The following is a 27505-nucleotide window of genomic DNA, read 5'->3' as shown; positions in this document are numbered from 1 at the left end:
TTGAAATGGGAGAGTGCTAAATAATGAGGAACCCGCTTCCTTAAACGAGTATCCAGACATGCCGAATGTCATAAGGCTTCGGGGATTCACCAGGATTTGGACAAATGAGCCAGCAGTCATCCTGCTCCTTGAGGAAAGCCAACGCAATGGCTGGGCTGCGAGCGACCGCAGACAAAACACGCCGTGTTTTATTAGCAGGAATATCCACAAATCATGGCTGATGCGCTCCAGCCAGCTCGGAGTAGAAACTTAATTTGTAATCTGACTTTAAAGAAATAAAAAGGGGAAAAAAAAAAAAAAAAAAAGGAAAGAAAAACAGTACCGAGGCTGGGCTTGGTGACTGACCAGAAGGGAAAGCACCTACGAGCTGCAAATCAACTGCTAAGGACAGAAACTGCTTTGAGTGGAACGCATTAAAAAGCAAAATGTCATCTTATTGGAAGCGCGTTTCATCTTGCTAACAAGCACTCTGCCTCCTGCCCTTTTCCTGGAGGATTTTAGTTTTGCCTCTATTTTTTTTTTTTTTTCCTTCTGCATTTTCTCTTTCTTTCTCTCTGCGGATCTCCAAGGGAGCAGCTTGCATCACCCTCTCGGATGGGTGGTAATGGGGCTGTTCTCCCATTAGCAGCAGTAATAGCAAGTTCAGCACTTAAACCGCGCGCTAACTGATTTAAGCGGTTTTGTCTAGACTGTACTTGATCACCAGGCACAGATATTAAATGCATCTCTATCGCTGCGTGCAGCTCCAGACAGCTGCTGCATTTGCATACCGTGTTCCCCAGTCCAGACACGATCCTGCTTTTCGAAGTTTCTTCAGGGAATACCTCACAGTTGGCCTTGTTTGTTTAGGAAAATATTTATACAAGTTGTTCTTTGAACAGCAATGCTCACTGAGAGAGGCTTCCTGATGCTGGCGTGAGCTGGGAGGGGAAGAGCTGGTCCTGGGCACGCAGGGCTGCTGGGGGATTCGCTGCCCTGGCTGCAGCTTGCAGGTTGCATCCGTCGCTGCTGATGTCCCTTTGTGGTCTTAGAGCTCCCAGTTTGGCTTCCCACCAGGGAAGCTCCCCAAAACATGATGCCTCCTCGAAATACAAAGCTTCTCCAGAACAGTGCCAGGTACTGATGCTGGATCTGATGCACCACGTGGCATCTTTCCATCCTGCTCAGCAGAGGTGTCCAGGACGGGTCCCCACATACCCACTGAGGTTATCCACGATGCCAGGGGCCAAGCAAAGATCTGGGCAAGTCCCTGGTTCTTGGGGTGCACCCTGAGCACCGCCTGTCCCTCGAAGGGCTGGTCCCAGCTGGGCATGTGGCCCTACAGGGGCAGCAGGAACGCATAGGTTGCTTTTGCCCTCTCGACATCAGGTCCATTAATAGGCACCTGATTGCCTAATTCAGAGCCAGACATGAATGAGCAGCTTTATTCAGACGGGTGAGTTTGCACCAGCGGGTGCCATCGCTGGGCAGCACTGCCAGGCACCAGGCTTTGGCTGTCGAGTCAAGACCAAACCCTTGCCCGGGCTCATTTCCCTGCTTGCAATGACAGCCGAGTCCCCTGCCTGTCCTTTTTATTTTTAGGACCTTTTTATTAGGTCAAAAATGTGGCTGACTTCTTCCCTCCAACTGCACGTTTCCTGTTTTCTTTGGGGACCTGGAGCGCAACGCACGGAGCCGCGGGGAGGAGCCGCGGCCGCCCAGACAGCCGAAGCTTTCCACGGGTTCCCCTGGGATTCCCGGCCTGGCCCTGCACACACACGAGTGGTTTAAATCACCCGAGCACTTACGGAGCTGGACTTCATCTCCAAACCTCTTCAGATCCGCCCATTTGTGTTTACTGCTCTAAATCTCACTTTTATCATTACGTAAGGATAATGGTGCTCCTCGCACTGGGAGCCGTGTTCTCCTGTTTGGATGTAAATGGTGCACATTTTTATATAAAACGTGCCCTCCTCTGCAATTAGTCACGAAATTAGGCAGCTTCAGCTGCCTATCCGGGCACTGCAGCATTTGAACCACTTGCAGAAGGCGAGATGCTCTGAGGCTCCTGGTAGAGACATCCAGGCTTGTTTTCAGGCTGGGGGATTAAATGGGTGCTGTGTGCCCTCCGCTGTGTCTGCTGGGGATGGAGGGACTGTCCCCACCACAATAAAAATGTTAAGGATGAGCCCAAACCCCAAACAACCCAGGGGAAGGCTGAAGGTGCTGGCACCAGGGTGGGCATTTTATAGCCCAGGTGTGGGTGCTCAGCCCCCAGGCTGGTGGGGCTGGGAAAGGGGCTGCTCTGGGGGGGTGTAAAGGGGGAAGGCAGCCAGCAGAGGTTCCCTCCTGCGTAACGAGCACCTGTGTGCACTCAATTTTGGTTGTTACAGTCCCCAGGGGGCTCGGAACAGGACCGAACTGGGAAGGCACGTGTGTACTGGGAGAGCAGTGGGGTCGGGACAAGAAAGGGTCACTCCTAACTGGTGGGCAGTGGGGACAAGCTGAGAGATAATAAATAGGTTATGGACGTACTTTGGATAAGGAGAGCTCGGTTTCCATGGCTGTAAGTCCAGCATAAAGCCCACCCCCAAGCAAAACCAAAATGCTCGTTTGTTTTTCAGAGGAATTGCGCACACCTAGAGGCAGGGGCTTGCCTGGGCTTTGTGTGCCTGCGCCCTGATTGCCTGTTTGGGGGGTTCACAGCTTGACTGGAGAGAACTCTGGCTATCACAGACGAGAGCAAGAGGGAAAAAAGCTCTCCCAGACATGCACACACACAGCTGCTTCCAGTTATCTATTGCTCCCTAGGCAGACGGAAGCATTGCGCAGAAATTCATCTTTCACTGTGGAAGTGAATATTTTTGTCCCACTTTTTTTTTTTTTTTCCTACTTCAGCTTCTGGGAGGAAAGGGGGCTTCCTTCCCACCACTGCCTCAGTGTGATTCCTCCTCCCTGTGCCCAGCAGGGTCTCCGTCCCCCCCAGCGCATCCCTCGGTGCAAGGGCGATGCAGGAGCAGCAGCGGTCCCCCCGTGGTGGCCCACCTGGAGCCCCAGCCTCCACAACCAGCACTATTTCAGCCCCTCTCGCTGCTCTTTGAAGCCCTTTCTGCTCAGGGAAAGCCCTCCTTGTGGAGCCAGCTCGGTTGAAAGCAAAATACCATGTTTAGTGCAAACATTCCTGGAAACGGCTTGCGCTCATGCACTGCTCCGTCAACATCGTTACGGCTTCTCGTCCGATTAGCGCCAGCCCCAGCGTTGTTGCCAAGCCAGGAAAGTTTGACAATGAAAGGATTCCATCATCACTCTCGCACACATTTCCTAATGCTTATTTTAATGCCTGAACATCTGGGAGAGATACACGCTCCGCTCCCAGAGCCATTTGCTTTGGCTGCGTGCAGGCATTTTGGAAAGGCACTGTGTGGGGAAGCAGAGCCTGTGTGGGCCAAAGCTCTGTTGAAGTTGGAAGTGCGAGGAGAGAATTATTTTAAAAGTGCATGACAAGTAATTAACAGCTTCCTGAAAACTAGAACCAGTTGAAATTTTTTGCTGAAGTTTTTTTTTTTTCCCCCCCCCTAAGAAAAATTGCTTTTTGACCAAATAATTTCTCTTTAATTCAAGTCTTATTTCTATTGACAATTCAGGAGGTTTTCTTAAAAAAAATAAGATAAAATAAAAAATGGATACTGAGATATTTTTGGTTGCTGGGAAAAAAAAAAAAAAAAAAACAAAAAACTTTTCTCACTCCTGAGTTTTCTGCTTTTATTGGAAATGATTGACAAACTCAGAAAGAGAGAAGAGAAGAGAAGAGAAGAGAAGAGAAGAGAAGAGAAGAGAAGAGAAGAGAAGAGAAGAGAAGAGAAGAGAAGAGAAGAGAAGAGAAGAGAAGAGAAGAGAAGAGAAGAGAAGAGAAGAGAAGAGAAGAGAAGAGAAGAGAAGAGAAAGGAAAAGAAAAGAAAAGAAAAGAAAAGAAAAGAAAAGAAAAGAAAAGAAAAGAAAAGAAAAGAAAAGAAAAGAAAAGAAAAGAAAAGAAAAGAAAAGAAAAGAAAAGAAAAGAAAAGAAAAGAAAAGAAAAGAAAAGAAAAGAAAAGAAAAGAAAAAAAGTTGCAGAGGCTCCAGACAAGGAGAGCCAACAAGGTCTGCCCATGGCCAGGGGGACCGGGGACGTCTCCAGTGCCCGTCTGCGCTGCTGGAGCCCCTGTGCACCCATCAGTGATGGGGAAGCAACTGCGCGGATGGTTCTATTCAATTCAATTATATTGGAAACAATTAGATTAGACTACACAGCTAATTAACGACAACCTTAGTGGCGAGAGCTTCATTAGGAGTGCCGTGTTATTGCTCCGGGCAGCAGCGGCGTCCTTCCCGCACCCTCCGATGTTTGTGCAGCTGGGGGAAATATTTTCGCCAGCGAACTCGTGCACTGGTGGCGGGCTCGAGGGACGGCGCTCCTCGATCCGGCTGTAATGATGCTAATATGCTGCTTTCTGGTAATTTTCTATTAATTGTTTGCACTCCCTGTGTGTCTTCAATCCATTAGTTACACTTTCCGGGATCGGAGCAGGCAATAAATCCTCCGGTCTGCCAAGGCTCCTGCGACGTCTTTCATACGATCATCCCCAAAGCTGATGTTTATAATGCAATTGAAGCAATCCATATCAGGCCTTGTCCCTCTGCTCTCCGCTCCGCCAAAGACAGCGAGAGCAGCGCTGCCGGATTCCCCCGGGGTTGTGCCTGTGGAGTGATGATAAGGGAAGCGGATTTTAGTGGCGACACGAGAGGTGAAATCCGAAGATCCAGAATATTTAGTTATGTTTACCCACAGTAATCAGCTTCTCAAATAGATGTCACTGGGAAAGCTCTTGCTACATTGATTGCACTGTTCCCCGCTTTCTGCCCAGGGGCAAACAGCTCTGATTAATATTTCACAACACTTTCTTTTTTTTTTTTTTTTTCCCCTTTTTTTTTTTTTTTTGTGCTCGGAGAGCCTTGATAGAGAGACACAGAATATTTTACCATCTCTCGTGTTTGCCTGCTCCAGTAATCATTGGATTCAATCACTCTTGCAATGTTTTTATGAATTAATAACAGGCACTTTGGAGGGCTAGCGGGGAGATGGGAAATGCAATCTGTACAACCTTAATGAGCACCGTGGGGACCCGGTGCCATGGTTTCCGAAATCCTCTCTGCGCTTCGCTCTAAATCATTGTCTCTAAAATTACCTGCTCGCAGTCCCTTGTAGCTGGCTCTCGTTCGGCGGGTGAGCACACCTGCCTCCCCGCCGTGCCCTCTCTTTCATTGCAACGGCTCATTTGGAAGCTGTCCCAATTAATTTTTTTTTTTTTTCTTTCCGCTTTAATAAAAGCTCACCTTTGTCAGTGCTGACAAAATGTTTGTCTTCGCTGCCTCATTAGCGTTAGCTGTGACCCAGGCGCTCAGCACCGGAGCAGGTGGGAACGGATGGGTGCGGAGCAGGGCGGGGGAATTGGAGCTGGGAATGAAGCACTTCGGGCGTTTTGCTTCGTGAGTCACCAGGGAGGGTGGAAATGGGGAAGAGGGGGAGCTTGTCTCAGCTCACACTGCCTCTGCTGCTGTAAAATGCTGGGGGGAGCCAGGCAGGGCACAGCAGGGTGGGTGCTCCTGGTCTCTCCGCGGTGCAGAGGGATGGAGCCCCGGCGCTCTGCTCGCCCCCTTGCAAGGAAGATGGGTGAAGGTGAGCCCAAAGAGAAGCTTCAGTCATTTCTGAATGGAATGGAGTCTAGCTGCATGATGCTGGCATCTCCCAGCCCAGGAGTTTCTGCAGATCGTGCTGTGGGCCCAGCTCTGCTTGAGGCACTCCTTCTTTTGCCACCCTTTGGGTACATCAGGTCACCATCTGCCCCCATCCACTGAGACCCCAGTGCTGCCCGGTGCATCTTCAACAGCATCTCCAGCACCCCCAGCCACGGTGGGACATCTTCAGTGACCCCCTGAGCCCGTTGCCCTGTGCTGAAGGAGCAGGGATGTCCCCCAACCACCAGTCCCAGCCCCTCGTCCTGCTCCTGGGCCGGGCGGCAGGAGCGCAGATGTGCCGAGCGCTCGGCGCGTCGGCCGTCAGCTCCCACGGGGTCTTTGAGGACGAGCATCCAGACAACCTTAATCCTAGACGTGCGGCTGCACTTTTAAAAGTTGTCTGAGTGGAAATTTGGCCACAGGCAGCACAATTGTGTTTCAGGCTTTAAAGCCAACTGGAGTCATTAAAACACATACTGCATTCCTCTGGAGGAAACAGAGCTGTTGATAGGGCATAATTTTACAGCGCAAGTGTTGGGTCTTAATCCAACGTTAGTTTTTGTACAAGTTCACGTCTGAGGAGTCCAGAAATATCAGCTGGAGAGATCCAAACTGTGAGTCCTTCGGTGGTTCCCGGGGTGAATTACGCCGGGGAAGCGGCCGTGCTCCGTGGGGAGCGTCGGGGATGTGGGCAGAGCTCGGTGCCACTCTGTGGGGCTGCTGCCCTGTCTGACTGCCCCAAGCCAAAGTTCTCCAAACCCAGGCTTGGGCACCGCATACTGGGCAGCACAGGTGCTCTTCATATCTTTGGGAGCTGATTTTTCCTTGCTTGGATCACCAGTGAAGGGCTCGCCTGCGAGATGAGGCTCTGGTAAACGCTCATCGGGGCTTTGCTCGAGGTCTCCATCCAGGTGGGGTTGCACGGCTGGGGACTGGGGTGTCCCCAAAGCAGCAGGTCCATGCTGATGCTCATCCTAAATACAGCATTCCTGGTGCTGCTGGCTGCAATCCCATGCTTTTAGCTGAAGATTAAGTCAATGAAAAAAGCAATCAGCAAACCAAGCCCCAGAGAAGTGCCAAGCTGGGACCCCTCAGCTCCTTGCAGGCAGGCATTTCTCTGCCACCAGCTGGGTCTGGGGTCACCCTGCCCACTCCCCCTGCCCACAGAGCTGAGCTCCTCATGACTATCTGAGAACAAACGTGATGACACGGGATGACAAATGTACCCAGCCCCTCTCTTCACGAGCCTGGTGATTTATTTCCAGCCCCCTCAAGAGCAAATTGCACTCGATCTGCTAGCGAGCCCAGAAAAGCTCTGACTTCAGGAACCTCTCAGTTTTCACCCCGCTCTATTTACTTTCTGCGTGTGTGTTTTTTAATTGCTTTTTAGAAGTCTGTTCTCAGCCTACAGCTATTTTGGAGATGTGGCACGGAGTTCTAGTCTGGGTGACTAACAAGTCATTTATAGAGACTTGGCCAGCTCCGCTCCAACATTTCTGCTGGCCAGACAGGCATTACCGCACGCAGACGTGTCGGGACACGTGCAGCAAGTGCACTGGAGCAACACCTACGGAGCTCTAATCGGCTTACAGCGGTGTGAACCCGGCGGCACAGGGGAACACGACCTGCTTCCCACACCAGCAGGCTGCGGGGCTGGCTGCGGCCGGGCGCTTGGGCTGCGGTGGCTGCTCGCAGCGATGCTGCGCTCGCGGGCTGAGGCTGGCCATGTATGGGCAAAGCCTGGGTGGCTCGCACAGATGCGCTGCCGATGAAGCTCATGGTGAAAGAATTTCCCCCAAAACAAGGCCCGACTGTTAACCTTCCCCATCCAAGCAACCAGCCGGGCCCGAGGCGGCCGCACTGATTTCCTGCGCTGATTTATTGCGCGTGCACCCGCGGCGCTGCCCGGCCCCAGGATGGCAGCCAGCTCCCCGCCAGGGGGGCACCGAGCTTGCTGGGTGCCCCCAGCCCAGGGACCGGGCAGGATTTGGCCTCGCAGCATCACCAGCAGCAGGGCTGCCAGCACCCCAGAGCCGTGCCGCCAGCCCCCCGCGCTGAGCATCCTTGTTCCTGCCTCACCTCTGTGCTGCCAGCTGATTTTTTTTTTTTTTTCTATTATTTTTTTTTTCCCTTTTTGCTTGATGGTGTTGTTGTAAAAGCGCCTGAACAATAGCCTGCATTTATCCAGAGCGCGACAGCCTGCCAGCTGGCGGCGGATCAGCCTTCTCATCCACTTCCAGGGCTCTTAAAGACGACTGTCCCAGAAACTCGGGTGTGCGCTGCTCTGAGAAGTCCCTGCTCTCTTAAATGCCTGGGCACTGATACAATTAATGTTTAATGCAGCATTCTTGTTTCCTGGTTGCCATTCTCTGCAAAACAATGGGGTGTTTTGCCCATGAAATTACTGTTCTGATTAGGAGGAATATGTCTGTCATTAGACTTTCAAATGCGATCCTGTTGCAGCACAGCACTGGCAATCCGGCCCAGATGACTCTGGCGATATTTCTGTTCCTGAAGGAAACAGCAAGTGCAAATCGGGTAATTTTATACGCTGGCTGGGGAAGGGGGCTCGCGCTGATGGATGCTGTTGTGTTTGCAGCAATAACAGCTGGGGCCAGGGCACGCAGGGGATCTGCCAGGACATGGCTCGGGCTGCGGTTGTGGCTCTGGCTCTGCAGACTCACGTACGTGCAATGCTCCTCCTTCTAGCAGGGGGCCTGGGCTCAGCTGCCAGGGATGCCCTGCTGCAGGTGTGAGCCTGAAATTCCTCTGGAGCCGGCGCAGGCAGTGCCGCGCTCCCCCAAAACCCTGCCAGTGCTTGGCCTCCAAAATACAGCGCCTTGTAATTGGGAGCAGATGCTGCAGGTTCCTGCAAGAGCAAAGGCACGGCAGAAATCCCCTTAGAGAGAGAGAAGCAGAGAGGATCAGAGGCACGGATCTCAGGGCTGGGGTGTTTGCCTGGCTGTGGCACGGGGTGCAAGCAGAGCACGGGGCACCCAGCTGTGGTGTGGGTGCATGACACCATACCCAGTCCTCCTGGGCGTGTTGGGTTGGAGCTCAGAGGCACAACGGGACCCCAAACTGTTTTGGGGTTCCTGCTCCATAAAGGTGATTCCATCTGCAAGGGGAAGGTGCTGGGGGCAAGGAGCATCCACGGCTGCTGGGGGGCTCACGGTGGCCTCTTGCTGCTGGTTTTCCTTGGGGAAGGGGCGCAGGGTGAGGCCAGGAGCACAGGGATGGGGCTCTGCTGCCATGGGGCTCTGCTGGGGCCAGGCACTGCTGCACTGCCCCACAAGAAGGGTCTCAGCCTGAGGTCATCCTGGAGGGTCCTGGGTGCTGTGGGTGGGTAAGGAGGTAGAAGGCACAGCAAAAAATCAACATCTCCAAATCCGGTAGCTCTGCACAATGTGCCGGGGCACGGGATGCAATTTGGCAGCCAGAGGGGAGCTGTTTATTCCTGCCCATTTCCGACCAGATGAGAAAAGCACTTTGAGCACAGAGGGAGGACGGGGAGCTGGAGCTGGGAGCAAGGACAACCCCCTCCCCGCCCTGCTCCTGCCCCAGCCGGAGCCTCTCTCACCAATAAAACGTCTCTTCCTGCAGCTTGGAGAGTTTTTTCCGGAGTTCAGCTGATATAAATTCCCACTGGAGAGTTTGAGGCTGGCAATCAGCTTACTCATTCTCCGCTTATCATCACAAACCTCTGACCTTCAAACATCGCTGGTGCGGTGCCCGGCTGAGCAAACTCAAATCGAACCAGCTGGTGATTCACCGCGCCCCCGTGTCGCGACACGCGGCCTCTGCTCGCTCCCTGCAGGTTCCCGACCCCGTCCCACGGCTGGTGCTTGTCCCACACCAGTGCTGCTGGGCCCTGGGTGGTGCTGGAGCACGGTCGGGGTTCCCACATGGTTATAGGTGATACGGCAGGGATGCAGCACGGGGAAGGATGCTGAGCTGGTTGGGGTCCCCCAGGTGGCCCCAGCCTGTGCCTGACATCTCCAGGGACATCCCTCCCATTGCAGGAGAACCAGGGTTGGGTTTTGATGAGACCGATGCCTTTTCCAGGCAGCATTTTCTGCTCCCCCTGGCCCGTCGGATGCTGGTGCCTGACTTTTTGCTCACTTTTTCCTAGAAAGAGCCATCTTTACGGCCTCTTCCAAAGGCAACCTGTGCGTGCCAAAGCCATCTCCGCTGCCCGGAGCCCTTGGTGCTGGGAGCAGGGATGCTGAACCCGCAGGGGGATGAAACAGGGGGGCTGCGGGGCTGGAGGGGGGGCGCAGCCACTCCTGCAGGAGGGCCGTGGGAGGCAACTGGTGTGCCAGCAGGCGCGGAGGAATGCAGCAGCAGGGCGGGGGGAGGACAGAAATTAATAATTATCCAAAGCGCACCCCTATCACTGTTCATCGAAATTTGCCCATACTTCATTCCAGCCTCCTTTCTTCTTCTTGCCTCCAGTAAGTACTTTAACATCCTTTTTAAAAATTAAAGGGGGAGGGTTATGGAACAGATAAGAGATAATTGCCTAGCTTTGACTCTTCTATTGATGTGAAAATAGGATTGGAATTACTCACTCTGGTTGAAAGGTTAGTTGAAGGTTATTACAGGAAAATTGTTATTCATACATTTTTTCTGTGCTGCTGGATAGCCTAAAAGATTAAATTCACAGAGTGCATAATGACCCATCACAACGGACAATGGTGGGAATAATCTCCAGAGACTCCAGATAACAGAACAGAGACTTCTTTGAATAATTCATGGTTCAACAGACATCCCTCACTAACAGATTACATGCGAGTTTTCATTAGAAAGGAGATAATTTAAAGTAGCTTTAAAAATAACCGGTATTTTTAACGGAAGTGGAATTACCATAAGCATTTATGCAGTTTGTTTATGCTTTAATAAATCTACTTTCCTCCTGACCTTCATGCCATGGGAACAAAACGCGAGGGGATAAAGAAAGTCATTGTTTGTGACAATCCCGCTCTCGTCCGCGCAGGGCTGACGGAGCATCGCTTTCAGATTCTGCCTCACACTTGGCTGCCTCCAGCACACGGTGAGCACAAATCCTGGGGCCGAGGCAGTGCAGGGGACAGGTCGGGGTGCTGCAGGATCCAGGTTTCTGCCCCAAATTCCTTCTGCAGGGGTATGGGACGCCCGCAGCCCCCCTCGGACCTGGGTACGGGGTGGCAGGAGGAGGGCGCGATGCCGTTCCCCAGCCCCTCAATTCTCCCCGAAACCATGCACCAGCTCGGGCTAATCTTTTAATTTCATCTCGTGGCGTAGCTGCTATGCCTTGAGAGCCGATTGTTTGGTAAAAGCAAGTGTTTACGAAGGTTTAGCAGCGGCGCGATACGCATCTGTAGCATTGTTCTGCGCGGCAACAAATGTATCTCAGACAATTAATTGATATTTAGTAAACATGTAAGAGTTATCTCCTCCCATCTAAATTAAATCCTAATTAAAGTTATACAATGCGCTGCTGCAGGCTGCACTGATTGCAACTTTCCTGGCAGCGGGGACGAGGGGAGCGCAGTCACCGCAGGGCGCTGAGCTGGGCACCCCCGGCCGGGGGCACGGAGCTTTCTTCCTCTTCCTCTTCCTCAATTTTGGGCAGTTTTGCAGGGAAGGACCAGGGGTGATGCTCTGCTGGCAGTCCCGGCGTGCAGCGCAGCAAGAGGCCAGCAAGAGCATGCTGGAAGCTGTAGTCCAGGTGCCCCGGCATCGCCAGCGTCGCGCTGAGCTGCTCACAGCCCTCCTGCTCCTCCTCCTCCTCCTCCTTCCTCACAAACACCGCCTCTGCTTGCTAATCCCTCCCAGGCTTTGCAGCCTTCGAGTGACAAAATGCAAATGGTGGGGGAGCAGAGGAAGAAATTGCACAGCGAGGAGAGATAAAGCAAATATCCCAACGCCGAGCCGCCTTCAGCGCAGCTCGCTGGCGCCCGAGCGTTCCTCCGGGAGCGCATCAGCTCGGAAAATGTTTGTCCTCTCCCATCAGGTGAATCCGTGGGCACGGTGTGGAGTAAATGTTAATTAAACTAGCACGGAGCTGCTTAGCAGTGGGCCATCCCAGGCAATCCCTTCTGCTGTCGACAGAGCTTGGTGAGAGCGTGCGAGGGAAGACTTTGACCCCGAGCAACTGCTGCAAAGGAAGCAGAAGCAATTTTGCTGCCATCAGTGGCATTTCCCTGGATTTCTTCTGGCCTTGCCAAATGCAGAATGTGCTGTCGAGCCTGCAGGAAACGAAGTTTTCTTTATTTTGCAGGAGGCGCTCGCTCTAATTGCTGTCTTCCCGTGCCCCAGCAGCCGGCACCGCTCACCCCCAGCGGGGCCGGGGCTGGCCGAGGGATGCCGCTGCTCCGGGGTCCTGCACTGAGGTGCTGGGGTTTTCCTTCTCTGGTGAGCAAAGGAAACCCTGGCAAAGTGATAAGAGCAGCGTGGTGAAGTGTTAAACAGTGAGTGATTCCTCGGGTCCTGTCCCAGCGAAGGATGCACCAAGGAGGGTTCATCCCCCCGGGGGAAGCAGCAGCTACAAGGATCTTCCTCTCACCCACCCCTCTGGGTGTAAGGGCTTGTTATAAATAATACTCGAGTCTAAAGGAGGCGAACGAGGACTTTTATGGATTTAACACGAAACTCTAACATCTTTTTCCACTAAAGCTTCTGTCAATAAATCATTTTTTAATTATCAGCTTAAATTATCAGCTAAGCACGTCTAAATGATCTCTGGAGTGATTTCTGATGTAAGATGCTCAGAGCACCATTAAAGAGGTCTCAGAAGAAAGTTGCTCCCCTTCCTTTTAAAACAGTTTCCCCCCTTTTTTTTTGCACCTCCCAGAAAACCAACCTCTCAATGCGTGCCTGCCAGGTGGGGTGTGAAGGAAACGAGGCTCTAACAGCACAACATCCCTCCCCAAATCATCCCTCCCCAAATCAGGGTCTGTGCCAACCCGCATCCAAACGCGATGGCTCCAACACCTACCAGCAGCAGCGGCTTTGATTTAGTGCTGCCTCCTGCCACTAGATCGTGCACCATCATTTGTCTCAATACCATCTAGCCGTGCCCACCAGCTCCTGGGTGGGTGCCCTATAAATTGTTTGCAGGGTGCCTTTGGGGAGGCTGGGGGCAGGGATCTGTCCCCCTGCACACACACACACACTGGGGCTGCCTGCAGAGGTGGCCCTGACCACCTACCTCTGTGGTTCTGCCTCTTGTGAGATGCTTTTTTATCCATCTGATATTTTTAACAAGAACTCTGGAGGGACGAGGATGTCTCATTGACCCGACGGGACGAGGCGGACCCCTTGCTGCAGGGTGCAGGCAGGGCAGGGGCCCTTTGCTCCACAGATAGCTCTCTGGTGGCTCAGAATCAATTCAGGAATGATTTTCTCCTTCACAGGAGGAGATTTACAGCGTTTCTCGTGTTTCCCATCTTGCCCTAATTAATGCAATTAATCAGGGCTGTGCAGCCCGTTGCCCCAGGCGAGGAGCTGGGAGCTGCGCGGGCTCAGCCCCAGGAGCTGGATTTGTGCCGCGGCGGGGGCTGCGCCACGGGGCAGGGTGGAAAGAACCCAGAGCATTTTCTGGTGCCTTTTCTTTCCCCTGCAAGTGCCTGACCCGTGAATTGTTGTGTGAGACCCCGTGCAGACCAGCACGCTGCTCCTTCTGCGAAGGAGTAGCAAATCTCCCGGTGCTTTAAGAGGTCTGGAGATGTTCAGATGAGAACGTTATTGGTATTCGATGGCAATCCTCCTCGGCTCCTCTTATCCTCCCAACTAGTCTCTGATTTCTCACTTTCTTTTCCTCTGCCCCGATTAATCTTATTTCACGGGTTCCATGACAACACGAGCATCCGAGGAGCTCGCTCTCCAAACCGTTATTGAATTATGTGCGGGGAGCTTGGGCTCGCTCAGCCCCCGAACCACATTAACCTGATTATTCTATGAAGGTCGAACACAAGAATTAACCAGAGTGTTAGAAGCACATCATTTTGCACCAGAGCGCAGGGGCTCATTACAGCACGATACCACCACGGGCTCTCCGGGCTGCCCTAGGAAGAAGGACACAAAGTGCTCCTTGCACCAGGAAAGCGCAGGAGCGCCGTGACCATTTGCTGCCCGGAGCCCCTGGGGGTCTCTGCAGGCTCACAGCCCCCCCCCAGCATGGATGCTTCCCTAAAGTGCCCATGGTTTAATAGCCAGGCATGGTGACATGGTGCTGCTGTGCCCTGGGGGGCACAGTCTCCCCTCCACATCCCTGGTCCCCCCCCCAGAACCAAGGCAATCCAAGTTTTAATTCACTTGGTGCGGCGCGATGCTGCCTCTCCCATTAACGTTTAATTTCCGTGGGCATCCACTGAAAACAGCCGCTGCTCTGCGGGGTGCCCGCAGCCTCGGGAGGATGCTCGGTGATTTACACCCCGCCAGGACAGCTGATGGAAGGATCAAGAGCGGCACGGGCGGGAAGGATGTGGCCCTGCAGGAGGATCCAGCGGGTGCAGGAAAAGGATCGGTGCTTGTTTTTATGGGTCTGCCTCCCTTTCAGCCAACGTGTGTCTCCCAGCCAGCCTGCTAATGGGTTTCCATGTCACAGCAGGCACGCAGAGGTGTGTGGGGTCAGCGTGGCCCCGTGTGGTTCCCGGGGACGAGGCTGCTCCTGGATACGCGGCCGCAGCGCGAGGGCACGCGGCTGCCCCGGGGGCTGCGCTCACGGGGGGCGCAGGGCTTCACCCCAGCTTCATCCCGCCTGGGCTGTAAATATCCCCGCCCGAGCCTGCTTAAAGGCTTTTGTCTGTGCTTAATGACGTGGCTGCAAATTCACCCTTGAGGAGGTAGGAGCTGTAAATAATGGGATTTTATTTATTCATTTTTTTTTATAGAAAAAGCCCTTTGAATGGGATGCTGTTAACCCCCAGCTTTGCTGTTCCTGCAAGGTGCTGCGAGCCCTCAGCTGGCACAGGCAGGGCAGGGGGGTGCGGGGTGTCACGGGCAGCTCAGCACCCGCAGGATGGTGCCCAGGGCTGGTGCACACCCCTCTGTGCACCCAAAAACAGGACGGGATGTGCCCTGCGCCTCCTGCTTGCCACCTGCACGGTGACATTTGAGCTACACCCCTTTGGTGAAAAGCACCCCAGTGGCACCTGGGGCAGACTGGGGGCACTGGTGGAGTGCACTGGGCTGGGAGGAGGCACGGAGCTGGGCTCTGCGAGGAGCTGGGAGCACGCAGGGGGCTGGGGGATGCGCTCAGCCCTCCACGGGCTGTGCTGCGGGTTCCTCTGTATCTTCAGTGTCCATCTGCACGGCTCCCCGCTAGTCAAATAGCGACCGCTCGCTGCGAGTTTGTTTTTCAAATTGAAAAGATTCGGTAAAATAAGGGTTTTGCTGTTGTTCAAATACGCGCCTCCCCACAGAAACGGTGACATTTGCTCTCGGACCAGCCACAGGACCGCCTGTCTCCGCACAGGACGCCGCGGCTCCTTCCCGATGCTGCTCACATACAACCAGCCCCAGGATTTGGCATTTTGAAAACGTCCACCCGTGCTTTTAGGAGCGTGGAGCCAAGAAGTCCTCTAGATTTTTGCCTGCAGAACCGCACACCTTTGAGGTACCCGCTCCGATGGGCCGCAGCCCTGGGGGAGGATTTGTTGTGAGGCTGCAGGATGGGTTTTTGGGGTTTTTCCCAAGGCAGGTGTCATTACCCCTGCCTGGGGCAAAATCCTGAATAATAAAGAGTTGCCAAATTGTCCTTTCTCCTTCTTATTTTAATCTGTGAAAACATTTGATGGTTTCAAGGCACCTTTCCCTGCCAGCGAGCTCTTTAAAAGGAACAGGAATGGGGCAACTGAGCTGCGTAATGCCAGGCGTAACCCAAAGCACCCAGACCAGAATATTGTGTGTGTGTGTTCGCTTCCATCTCCTCTGCCCAAGCGGCTCTAAACAGCCTCAGACCTTCGGGATAAAGCACGTGTGCCGGGCCTTTTCCACAGCCAGCCCTCCAAAAACACACGCAGCCCTTTAATAATGAAAAAAGCAGATGATGTATGAGACACTCGCAGGCTGTTAGCACTCCTATGTATCACTGCTCCGGAGTTTTGGAAAGCAAATTGCATTACCCTGCAAGAAGGGAAGTTTCCCTCCCAGCTCTGTGATTTGGGCAGCGCACGGGGGGGCTGGGGGCAGGTGGAGTCGTGCTGGGGATGGCTGCAGCCCTGGTTTTGGGGGCGCTGATGGTTTCTGTAAGGTGAGAGATGTGCTCCTGTGCTTGTGCTTGTGGTGCTCTGCATGGCCAGACCCAAAGCAGCGCCCCGGCAAGGCCATGCCCATGGGGCTGGGGGTGTCTGGGGGGGCTTTTCTCTCTATTACAGGGTGGTGTGGCTGTGTAGCACCGGGGGAGCTCAGAGCATCACGGAGAGACTGCCTGTGTGCGAACAAACTCCAGATTGAAGGAACAAGCTGAGGTCACCCCAGTGGTGAGGCTGCTGAGGCCAGAGGGGCTCTGTGCCCTGGGGCTGCACCCGTGGGCTTTCTGATGGCTGATTTGGGGCCACACATTGCCACCTTCCTGGCTTACTCAGGGCTCAAAACTTGGATGGGAATCTGCCCGGAGCAGCTACCAAGGATTACGGGCTTCAGGGGAGTTTTCCATATTCGGCACAGGGCAGGTTTGGATGCCATGTCACGCACCTATAACTTATACCCACTGCCCGTGTGTCTCTCAGCCTGCAGGCCTGAAAAATCCTGCTGCTGCCCTGCCAGCACCGCGATCTGAGCCTGCCTGCTTTGCCCTCGCCTCCAAAAGATGATGGTTTGCTCCCTGCACCCAGAGCAGGACTCTGAGCTGAGGTGGTATTCGATTAAGAAGTGCGAAGTTTTCCACTCCAGCCTTTGTTTGCCATCTGGTATAGCACAGATTTTATTTTTTATTTTTTTTTTCCTCACTCTTTATTATTCCACTCGCTGTTTTCAGACCAGACCTGGACCGGTGGAGTGCTTGGTGTCAGCATCCAAGTGTGTGCTTTCATGCGCGGCGTATGCAAACGCCAGGTAATTTGTTTTATAAAACTATTTTTATTGCAGCTCCCAGCTCCCCGACTCCCAGCTGCTGTGAGAATCACTTGGATGTTAAAGTGCTGTTGACAAAATTGTTCCCAGTGGCACGTGGGCACAGATGCACGGCTCTCCCCCTGTCGAAACCCGGCGGATCAGGAGGGTGAAGGCAGGAATTGTGGCTTCGTTTTGAGCTGGAAAACCTTCACCAAGCATCTGCCTCCACCCAGGTCTGCGCTCCCAGGTTCTCCAGGGCTTGGTGGAGCAGAGTGCGTGCCCTACCCACCCTAAAAACAGGGTGTAGCATGGGCTGGTCCTTCCCTTGCAGGGATGCCCCTCCTGCCAGCCCCCACACGGCTCGGTTCGGCGGGGAGGGAAGGCGCTGCCAGCTGAGTTTGGGGAGGAGGAGTTAACAAGCAAGGAAAATAGGAGATAAATAGCAAAAGAATGCTTCAGCCCATTCATCCCGGAGCCTTACTAAATGTACCATGAATGATTCCTTGCAAAATTGAGATGTATGTACACTTGCTTGATGGCACTGCAGTGAATTGCTTCTTCAGTAAATCTGTCATGTATGCGCAGACTTTATGGCTTTTTTTTTTTTTTTTTTTAATGTAAGAACTGTGCATCTCTTCAGGTTGAATATCTCTCGCCGTGAGCAAGATCAGATTCCAGCGCATCATCCCAAATCCTTGGTATTCGTGCTGGGGGCTAGGGCAGAGGGACCTGCATTCCTGGGGCATCTCTGTGCTTGCCTCAAGTGCTGTGATTTTGCCCCAAATGCAATGGGCACAGGACGTGGCTGCAGGGGGCTGGTCTTGCATGCATCCAGCACGTGGGTACCCAACCAAATTAGTCCAGCACGTGCATCTAACGGGTGTGTGCCATAAATGTGCCCAATGCACGCATCCAGCTGGGTCGCTGCACGTGGAAGCTGCGCCCACAACCATTTCATGCCCTGATTTCTTCCTTCGCTAGTCCAGAAGGAAGATTTCTTCTTTCTACTCGCAGGGTCACCGAGAGGGTAAATGCATTAATGCTACTCCTGGACGGATGGTGCTGTTAAAACAAAGTCTTCCTGCTATTTGTACACTGGATTTTGCTCCGAGGGCTGCTCGCGGCCAGCCGGTGGCTGAGTATTTACACGCTGTGCTCCCAGTCCACGGGACAGAACAGATATATTTTTGAAGACACTTTCTTTTCCATAAAAAATATTTGATTGCGGTATTGACGGAACTACTGATGTAAAAGGGCAAGGAAATATTTCCAAATGGTTTATCTGACAGCTGTAAATTTCATCTCATGTTGCTTATTGACCTCTAATTGTTTCCAGTAGTAGCAGAAGACAGGAAGATCAATAGGGCCGGGGAGATAGTTAATATCCTCACGGTGTGCTTAACTGTAGTTAGAAAATACTGGAATTCATCTTCCTGCGATTTTTAGCAGCTTTATAATTGAAATGTTAGGTGCCTGTACCGTGGCCTTCTCCGTGCAATGGTTTCGGTATAAAGCAGTAATTTCTTTCAGAGGGATGAGGGTTTAGGACTATTTTCTCACTAAAGCATTCCCCCACAAATACAAAGAGAAAGAGGTGGGATGTGTGGGAAAAGGGCCAACCCAAATGTTGCCCCAGAACTAGTGGTGTCTTTAGGTCTCATCTCCCTTCTCCCTTTTTCTCCAAACCAACTTCTTCTCCCAAAGAGCCTGGCCACCTCATTTACTCAGTAAGAAGGGGGTTGTGTTATATTTGCTGAGTAATGGGCAAGTGGTGTGCCATCACCCACAAACATCCCTTCTCCATTTAATTCGCATAGCTCACCAGTTTGGGGTTGCTGGGAGGGTCTCGGAGCCTCGCTGCTCCTCTCCCCTCCTCTTGGTGCCTTCCCCCACACTCCGTGAGCTCAGCGCCCCTTCTGCCCCCCGTGCCATGGGACACTGAGGCTTCCTGCGCTATAAACAGCATTTTTTTATTTTTTTTTGCAATTTGCAATTTATGACCTTTAATGCCCAGATTAGTGGAATGATTTCCCGTCGCTTCACAAGCTGGAAAGCATGCGTATCGATCGGCTGCTCATCGCAGAGGCCCCGCTTTATGCCACAAAGGCTGCCCGTTGGGTTACCCTCGTGGATCCGGATACGGGCATGCCCGGCTTGGAGCCGTGCCAGCAGCTTGCACCAAAACTGCCGTCCCCATCCCACACCGATTCCCAACACCTCTCTCATCATCCTCGGCTTTTTTTTTCTTGCTCGAGCATCAGCTGCTCGATTTGCATCCCAACGGCTGCACACCCCAAAGGGCACGTTTATAATGCAAACATCAGGTTCGCTCCCGGAACGGCGGCGCACCAAACCCCGCCTGAGGGAGCGGGCACTGCAAACACCACGGGCACTGCGGGCACCGTGGGCACCTTCCACTGCGGGCCAGCATCTCCTCCTGCTGCCCTCATTTCCCGGGAGCAGCTCTGGGATGTCCCCGAGGTCTCCGCTGTGGGCGCAGCAGCGGTTGGTGCCCTCCCCGTGTCACCTGCAGGCTCTGGGCCACCCAACCTCCAGGACGCAGCTCCCCGGGGTGCAGGGATGCCTCCAGCCTGGCAGCGGGGTTACTCTGAAGGCTGTGGGGTGCAGGTAATGGCAGCGGGGTTACTGGCTGCCCGGCGGAGCACGAGCACCGCTCCTGCTCTGCCTGTCATCATGAATCACGGCGGAGCAGTAATCTTTCATTAGAGCATTCAGCACTAATTGCTGGCAAAATGCCACGTGCCTATTTTCTCATTTTAACAAAACATTTATGCATGAAAGATTTAATGCCAGGTATCAAGCATATCATTGTAAATTTACCACTAATTAAGCCTAATTAAAATAATTAAATGGCTGTGGAGTCACAATGTGAATTAAAATCACATTTCCTCTTGCGTGCGTGCCACTCTTCTTGCTGCCCTTACTCCGAATTTAAGATACAAATATTTTCCTATTCAGAGTCATGCAAAGTGTCTGTGTGGCAGAGGGGATTTAATCATTAAGATAATGCTGTGATTTGATGGCAAGTTTTTCAATTTCGGGACCTCTTGAGATTTTTCTTTATCTGGATGAAGTATGGACAATTTGACAAATCTGTTCCTCCGAGCAGTCGCTTGCTTTTGCATATTCATTACTCATTGGATTTTTAATCAAAGTCGCTGATGGACCCTTTGCACCGCAAATAACTCGGTCATGAATAATTTATCGTGTTTAGCTCGGCGTTGTTTGGAGGCTGCGGGCGGCTGCGCGCTCGGTGCCCGCGCCACATGGCGCTGCAGATGTTGGGGCTCCACGTGCGCCCCGCTCAGCACCGTGGTGCTCAGTGCCCACCCCGGCACCAGCTGCTCCCCGGCCCCAGGTGAGAGCAGCCTGAGGAGCTGGGGGCTCCAGCGCCGCTCTCCTGCTGCTTGTGCACGCGGTGTTTGGGGTTCTTCTTGCTTCAGAGTTCCTGCCCCGTTTGCACGGCGCGCAGGCTCTGGAGCTCCTGAGGATTCATGGGGTCCCACATGAGCCTCGTCCACCCCCGGGGGAGGAGAGCTGCTCTCCCAGCCCAGAAAACCAGTGTTTGTTTTCTGGCCACATCTCATGGTCCCTCACCCCTTGCTTTAGGTGCTCAGAGCGTGCAGGAGACGCAGAGCAGGACACGTGCTACGAGTAATTAAGGTGCCGAGGAGCGGCCGGAACAGTTCTCATCGCCAAAACAATTAGCCGTGTGATTTTGACCTAAAAGGACACGAGGAGAAGGGGAATTGTAATTGAGCACCTGAGAGCGAACACGCTGAGCCTGGAGAGCTCGGGCAGCCCCATCACAGGCAGAGCCAGGGAGGCTCCAGGCACTGACACCCCCAGTGCCAGCGGTGTTGCTGGTCCCAGCAAGACCCCTGAACTGGGAAGGGCCCCGAGGCAGCGGGAGGAGGCAGAGGGGAGCCCTCCTCCCCTGTCCCCCAGCCTCTGCATTAAGCCCCCTCCGCTCGGGGTCTGCTAATCCTCTTGGTCTGCGGGGGAAATGCGAGAGCAGATAGAGGAAATCTCCGCTTCAAAGCAGGGATCCAACAGTCCTCCCAGAACTGTGATGAGTTTCGGGTGCCTGATAAAGAAGCTTTGCGATTTGCTCCGCACCAAATTACAGCCGGGGTTACGAGGAGCTCGGAAATCCACCCCACTTGCCCTGGGCAGGGGTCTTCCTCGGCACGTTTTCTGGGTGAACATCTTGCTGCTGCACTGATCCGTGCACTTGACCCAGTTTTGCCCAGATTTCAGGGAGCTGGGGAGCTGGCAGCTGGCTGTGCCGCTTCCTTGCTTCTGCAGCGCTGCGCACGTTGCTTTTCTGCTGGGAAAAGCGAGTGGGAGCCCGGCTCTGCGGGGAAGCTGCTTGCCTTGGACGAGTCCTTGACACCCCTTGGAGCATCGCTGCTCCCCTTGCACCTTCCCCATGCCCTGCGTGTGTCCACGTCTCCGCCTGAGCCACACTCTGCAAACCAGCAACGACTTCCCCGGGGCTGCAAAAGCCTTCGGCTCTCCCCCAGGCACTAGATAATGTCGGCCCAAATGAGTTGTCACGCAAAAATCCAGCTGGCAGGCCGTTTCATTGATTTATTGCTGACTTTTACTAGCTGATTTATTGTTTTCCTCCATTAGCCGTGTTATTGATTCGCACCCGGTTCTCGTCTCGTGGCCCTGACTCACGGGAGATAGCACAGGGCCCCCGCTGGGCTTGGCGCATCGCCGCTGGTGGCAGGGACATGGCACTGCTGGCTCGTGGTGTCACGCATAAAATGCTTTTTTCCTGCATGTCTAGACTCTCAGGGTTGTTGGCTGTGGGGTTTTGTGCCCTTTTTGGGGGTGCTCAGGCACAGGGGGTGCTGTCACTGCTTGCCGAGACTTTGCAGCTGGAAACCTGCTTGGGTTTCTTGGTGCCATCAGCGTGGGGCTTGGGTTGGAGAGGGTGCAGGCATCGGCTGCCCCATGGGGAGGAATTTAAGTTCAGTCTGCTCCATATGGGGTGATTTGGTGACCGTGGTTACTGGAAGAGGATGGCTCTGGGTGCTGCAAATATCTAGGGGAAGGCATCCAAGGAAGCATCACTTGGATGCGTCCTGGAGGGGCAGGGGGGGCACGGAGCCCTCTGCCTCCACTCCCAGATCTTCCAGGGGGCTGCATCTTGCAGAACCAAACCCCTGTAAAAGAAATAAAACCCCGTGTAACCCCATGGGGTTACATAAAACCCCAGCGATGTGCACCCCATGGGGTGCTGCTTTGGGGGAGAGCTTTATCCCATCCCCTTCCCCGCAAGGAGCGGGGCAGGACGGTGCCTTTTCCATCCCGCTGGAAGGGGGGTGGTATTTGTTCCCCCGCAGAGATCATTCAGACGGGCAGCCTGGCACTGGGATCTGAAAAAGGAGGTTGACAGGGGGAAAATGAAAGGGAAAAAGAGCGAGGGAGCGAGGCTGGCCGGGGCGGCCATGCATTATTTACTGCTGCTCTCGCATGTGTGGTCTCGGCCAGGTCTCTGATGCGGCATAATGGGTTGCAAAGCCTCCTTTGTATGCTCGCTGTGGCCGCTGCTATATTTTAGGCTTGAGCCATTCAAGTAAAGCCTGGGCCGTGCTCTGTGCGGGCTGATTAACCTTTTATTCCCCAGGAGCCAGCTCCTTTTCCCTCGCAGCGTGGCCCCGAACCCTGAGCCCTGCCTGGCCCCTGCTCTGCCCAACTGGCCTGGGAAGGGACCCCAAAAACATGGGGCTGCTCCGGGGCTGAAGCTGCCCTCTTTTTGTGGCTGAGCACCATGGCTGCGTCCTTTCACCCCAAATAACCCCCCCATCCCAACTGGGGCAGGCTGGGGGGAGCAGAGGGAGGCGGACAGCCCCCGGTGGGGTTTTTGGAGGTGTAATGGGGACAAACCCATGCTGTGAGCTCACCCCACAGCCCGCAGACCCCGATCCACCTGCCCAAAGCCCCCCCAGCCTGCTCTCACCCCGCGGGCCCGCGGCAGCAGGCAGCTGCAAAGCGCCGCCCGTTTATCTCCTTCATCGCAGCGCTTCGCAGGATGAGGTTGGATTTCTCTTTTTATAACCTGGGAAAGAAGTAACTAGCTTTTTTTTTTAAAAAAAAAAAAGAGAGGTGTTGGTTTTCTGAAGAGAGCTGCCTGTAATTGTATCTGTGAAGGTAGATGCTCCGCGAGCCTACAGGGAAAAAGCCCCTCCAGGGCCATAAATAATTCAGCTCTTCTGAAATAGACTGCAGGCACGTCAGAGGAGTTCCTCCGCTGCAGATAAATCTATTGATCCCTGTTTAGTTTCAGTCCTGGAGACGGAGCTTCCCGCACCGGCATCACCCCCATGCAGAGGGGGAGCTGTGTGCCCTCCACACCCCCCTGGTCGGGGTTTTGCTGCAGCCTCGTGCCCCAAATGCACCGTGCCAGATGTCACCTCCGGCACGCGCCCCATGGGGAGCCACCGCTTGCTTCCCGCGTGTTTCCATCCAAACGAGGAATTTGGGTTTCACTGGGAGAAGGCAGCTGGGCGTGCTGATGTGCACAGGAAAAAAAAATATAAAAAAATAATAATAAGAGTGATTTCAGAAGGGGAGGCAATGGGGCAGCCCCACTGCAGCACCGAGCTGCAGCCAGGAGCTTGGGCTGAGTCTCCTGGGCGCCCAGGGATGCTGCATGGGGAAAATCCACTTCCCTTATCCTCTGTAGGGCCACGGCCTCCCAGGCACACTCCTGTTCCCCTCGATATTTGCAGCCACCCCGCCTTTCCCCGCGTGATAAAGCCAACACAACTCCCGCGCAGACCCCGGTGAGTTATTACAAAGGTTTTCAGAGACACCTCTCCCGGCGCAGCTCTCCGCCCCGTTGTTGAGCACACTGGAAAGATTCACATGCTTCAAATGGATTAAGCATTTGGTTTTACTTGGATTATTATTTTTTTTTTTCCATGAATATAAACCATTTTGCATTTCAAAATCCTTCAGCAAACAGAGCAGTTTGTCTTTGTGTTTGCTAATTTAAAAACAAATATTTGCCTGCCAAGCAAATATAGTCTCTTAGGATGTGCTATTAATAGGATAATTAGGCAGCCGGTAATGAAAAGGATTGCTGGTAATTATGGCAAGATTTGTTTTGGCATTTGAAGGCAGAAAGGGAGGCTGAAGTGCTAAAATCTACCTTAGAGTTAATTAGTGCTATTAGAATACACCTGAAAAAATAGGCCAACTAATGAACACTTCAGTTTATTTTTAAAGAGGCCATGCAAGGATTTTTCCTTGCGATGTTTAGACAGGAGACAAAACCCTATTTCTTACTGGCCTCCACGAAGTGTCTGGGGCTCGAGGCACATGGGAGCAACCCGGCACCACGGGATGGGTTTGGGGCAAAACTGGTGGGTTTTGGCAACGGGATGCTGGAGCCATCACGGGGCGCCGCGGTGGTTTGTCTTCCAGGGCCGAAACCTGGTTGTTACATAAAACCTCCCCTTGCTAGCAGTTGAATTTCGTCTGCATTTGTTGGTGTACTAACAATGCAGCGGCTGGCTCCGAAATGATTAATTAGAAAATTACATTTATATAACCCTCTAATCTGTATTTATGTGTTGCCAAGGGCAGAGGCAGAGGTAGGGGAATTACATCCAGATTAGCTCTGAGCCAAAAGAAGCCCAGATCTGAGATTATTTGGAGGACAGAAATGATAAAATTGTACCAACCCGGGGAAAAAGAGCCAAAATTAGGATTTTTTTCTTAATTCTCCCCTCCCACGATTAAAAAAGAGAGAGAAAATGAATGGAGTGAGGTGGTGCCTTTCAGGGTTACTGGGTAACAGCCCCGGAGCCGGCTCTGTAAAGCAAGAGGTGAGATTATAGAAAAAGCTTATTTCCAGCTGAACATGGCCTTCAGTTTCCCAAACAAAATTGCTTTTATTCTTCTCAACATGTGTTCAAAAAGATTAAAGAGCTGTAAGCTTGCACAGCTTAATAAGAGTATGCATTAGAAGAGTGGCCTGGAACGGCGGCGCAGAACAAGTCCACCCTGGGCTGGGGAGGATTTGAAATCCTGTTTATTGAATTATAAAGAACCTTAAAGGATAAAGGATATTGAAGTAGGGATTTTAATACTTTGTGGTATTTGGGGGAGTTATTCGATCACAACAAATCATTTAAAAAGTATTTTGTTCGTTTTTTTTTCCTTCTTTTTTTATGCAACTGGTTGGTTTTCCGAGAGCGAGGGAGCAGCACTGATTATGAAGAGTTAATTGAAAAATAGGACGTGGCTCTGATCGCGGTATCGATCGGGAATCTGACGGCTATAAAGCATACATTTGCTCTGTAATTATGCGGACAAATTAAAGATGAAGCCTGGAGGCTTTTTCAGATGCTGTTAGCTGAAGAAGTTGAACTGCAGCAACGTTCTCGAGCTGAGCCCTGCGTGGGCTTCCCGATGGCAGGAAATTTGGGGTTAAGTTAATTCTGGAAGGCAGACGCAGTTGAACGCGTATCTTTAGCGTGTCAATCACGGCGGTATTTAAGTTCCTAATAAGATCTGGGGATAGGCAAATTGGTTGAAAGAAAAGAAGTGACTCAAAGCCCTGAAGTACCCATCGAGCTATTTTGGGGCTGGAGGCTGACCCAGGGCCATAGCGCTGCATACTTCGGGACCAGCAGGGATTTTGGCACCTCCTGGCATCTCCAGCCCCACAAAAGGATGGGATTTGGACCCAGATCTTCTATGGGGAGGTTGCTGCTGCCCCCAAAGGGGAGCTGCTGGGGGGAAATGGGGCAAGGGGAACCAGCTGGAGGGGCACATCTCCCCATCCCCGTCCCCTTCCCATTTCTCCAACAGAGAGGTGTGTTGGCAGGTGCCAGGTCCTCTCAGGAATGGGATTAACTCAAGAGTTAGGGGTTTGCCAGGGTGGAGGGGCGGGTGGATTTGCAGTTCCTAAGCAGCCGCGTTGTCTGCGGTAACTGATGCTGTTCTGCTCCGTAAGAGGATTGGGCAGATTAAATGAAATCATGAGACACGCTATGCAAATTACATCCCAAATCAGATTTTCTGTCAGAGATTAGGGTTAAAACACTGGAAACTGTAAACTTTTCCTTGCCTGGCCTAGCAGCTACACTTTCCAAATGAGTCGGGGAATGTGAGCTCTCAAACCACGGCTGATTCCTCGGCGTTTCCAGGTCTGGTGCTTAACCACCCCAAAAATACCCCTCTGCTACTTTGAGCGGAGCCTCACCGCTTTTGTACCCTTTCCCCTTCCCCGCTGGTGGGCTAATCTTCCTGAAAGTTCCTGGGAGCAAACCCCGGCCAGCACCGAAATGCCTCTCACAGCCCGCATTATGCATGCGGCGGCTCGGGGCTTTCATTAGATCTGGCCCGCAGATCAATGGGCGCGGGGGCTTTTAGCAGCTTAGTGCTCCTGACAACTGCTCCTCACACCCGGGCTGCTGCGGGCACGGACGGAGATGTAAATCTGCTAAATTTCCAGAGCGCTGCACCCAGGGATCTGCCGGAGTTGCACGTTGGGTTACTTTATGGCTTTCTAATCTCTTTTGTTCCATAGCCGGGCAATGACATATTGAGTGATGGATTTGAGGACGGGAGGCATTAGCAGTCCCCGCAGGTCCCCGTTTTGTAATCCCCCACAAACCGACCTCGTTTTCAGGTGCTCTGTGTTCTTGCCACGATAATTAGCCTGGGCGCAGCACCAAGCGCCCGCCGCGCTCCCCCTGTGCGTGCAGCCACCCGTCCTGGCCAGGCACCCAGAGGTGGGTGCAGCAAAGCAAACAGAAATGAAAATGGCTTTGCTGTTGACTCAAAAGGTCACGGGGCAGCCGCTGGGTCAGGCACAATGGTGGTGGGATGAGAAGAGCAGGCAGACCGGGGGAGAAAACCCGCACCAAAATCTCCGAGGAGTAACATAAATAAAGATAAATCGGAGTCTTTGCATGACTCAGAGGAATTTGTCATGGAAAATGCGTTTTGGCCAGTTAGGAGTCTCTGTGGGGCTTGGCAGCCAGGCGTGGCAGAGCTGTGGTGCGTGCTGGGGGGACCCCAAAGAGCTTGGATAGGGGCAGAATTTCGTGGGGGTCTCGGTGGTGCCAGGCAAGCTGGGCGAAATAAATTGCTCTGAGTATGCTCGCATTGACCCAGGAAACAACAAGCAGAATAAGAGGAGATGAGAAACCTGCTGAGGGGAGGTTAGGAACTGGGCATCTCTGCGGCGTGGAGGCAACGGGGAGCAGAGGCACTCGCTGGAGGCCGGCGTTTCCCCACGGGCCTCATCCCGCAGCCAGCACCCTTTGTGCGCTCCCCTATTCAGGCCCAGATTTAGCCTTTCACGGCGGCGGCCTGGGAATCCCTCAAATCTCTGACTGGTCATTAACCCCTTTTGACGTTCTCGTGTTCATTAGGCTTCATTATTTTTCTGTTTTCTTTTTAAAGCCCCGGATCGCAGCTCATGAACTCCGTGTTCTGCTGGCTGCTCGCCACTTGGAAAACGGTTCCCGGTTTGGGGCCGTGAGTCAAGGCTGTCCCAGTAGAGCTCAGTGAGATTCACACTGGTTTGGGGTGTGAGGTGCTTTCTGCCGGGTTTCTTGGGATGTTTTTGGGGCTGCTGTGACCCAGGTCCCCTGGGAATGACCCCCTCACACTGCAAGGCAGCCAGATGTTTCGTTGTGCTGGATTTTAGAGAGCTATG

The 27505-nt window shown here is 53.1% G+C and overlaps 1 long non-coding RNA gene across 1 annotated transcript; it reads left to right on the top strand.

Annotated features, from left to right (window-relative positions):
* Positions 1 to 7924: 7924 nt before the first annotated feature.
* Positions 7925 to 12638, top strand: LOC137863217 (uncharacterized). The gene is made up of 3 exons (XR_011100748.1): positions 7925 to 10205; positions 10748 to 10804; positions 11374 to 12638. It is a non-coding gene; the product is annotated as an uncharacterized lncRNA (long non-coding RNA).
* Positions 12639 to 27505: the final 14867 nt, after the last annotated feature.

This window comes from Anas acuta, chromosome 12 (assembly GCF_963932015.1).
Source record: "Anas acuta chromosome 12, bAnaAcu1.1, whole genome shotgun sequence".
Taxonomy (NCBI): domain Eukaryota; kingdom Metazoa; phylum Chordata; class Aves; order Anseriformes; family Anatidae; genus Anas; species Anas acuta.
This window is presented reverse-complemented; position numbering and strand designations above follow the sequence as displayed.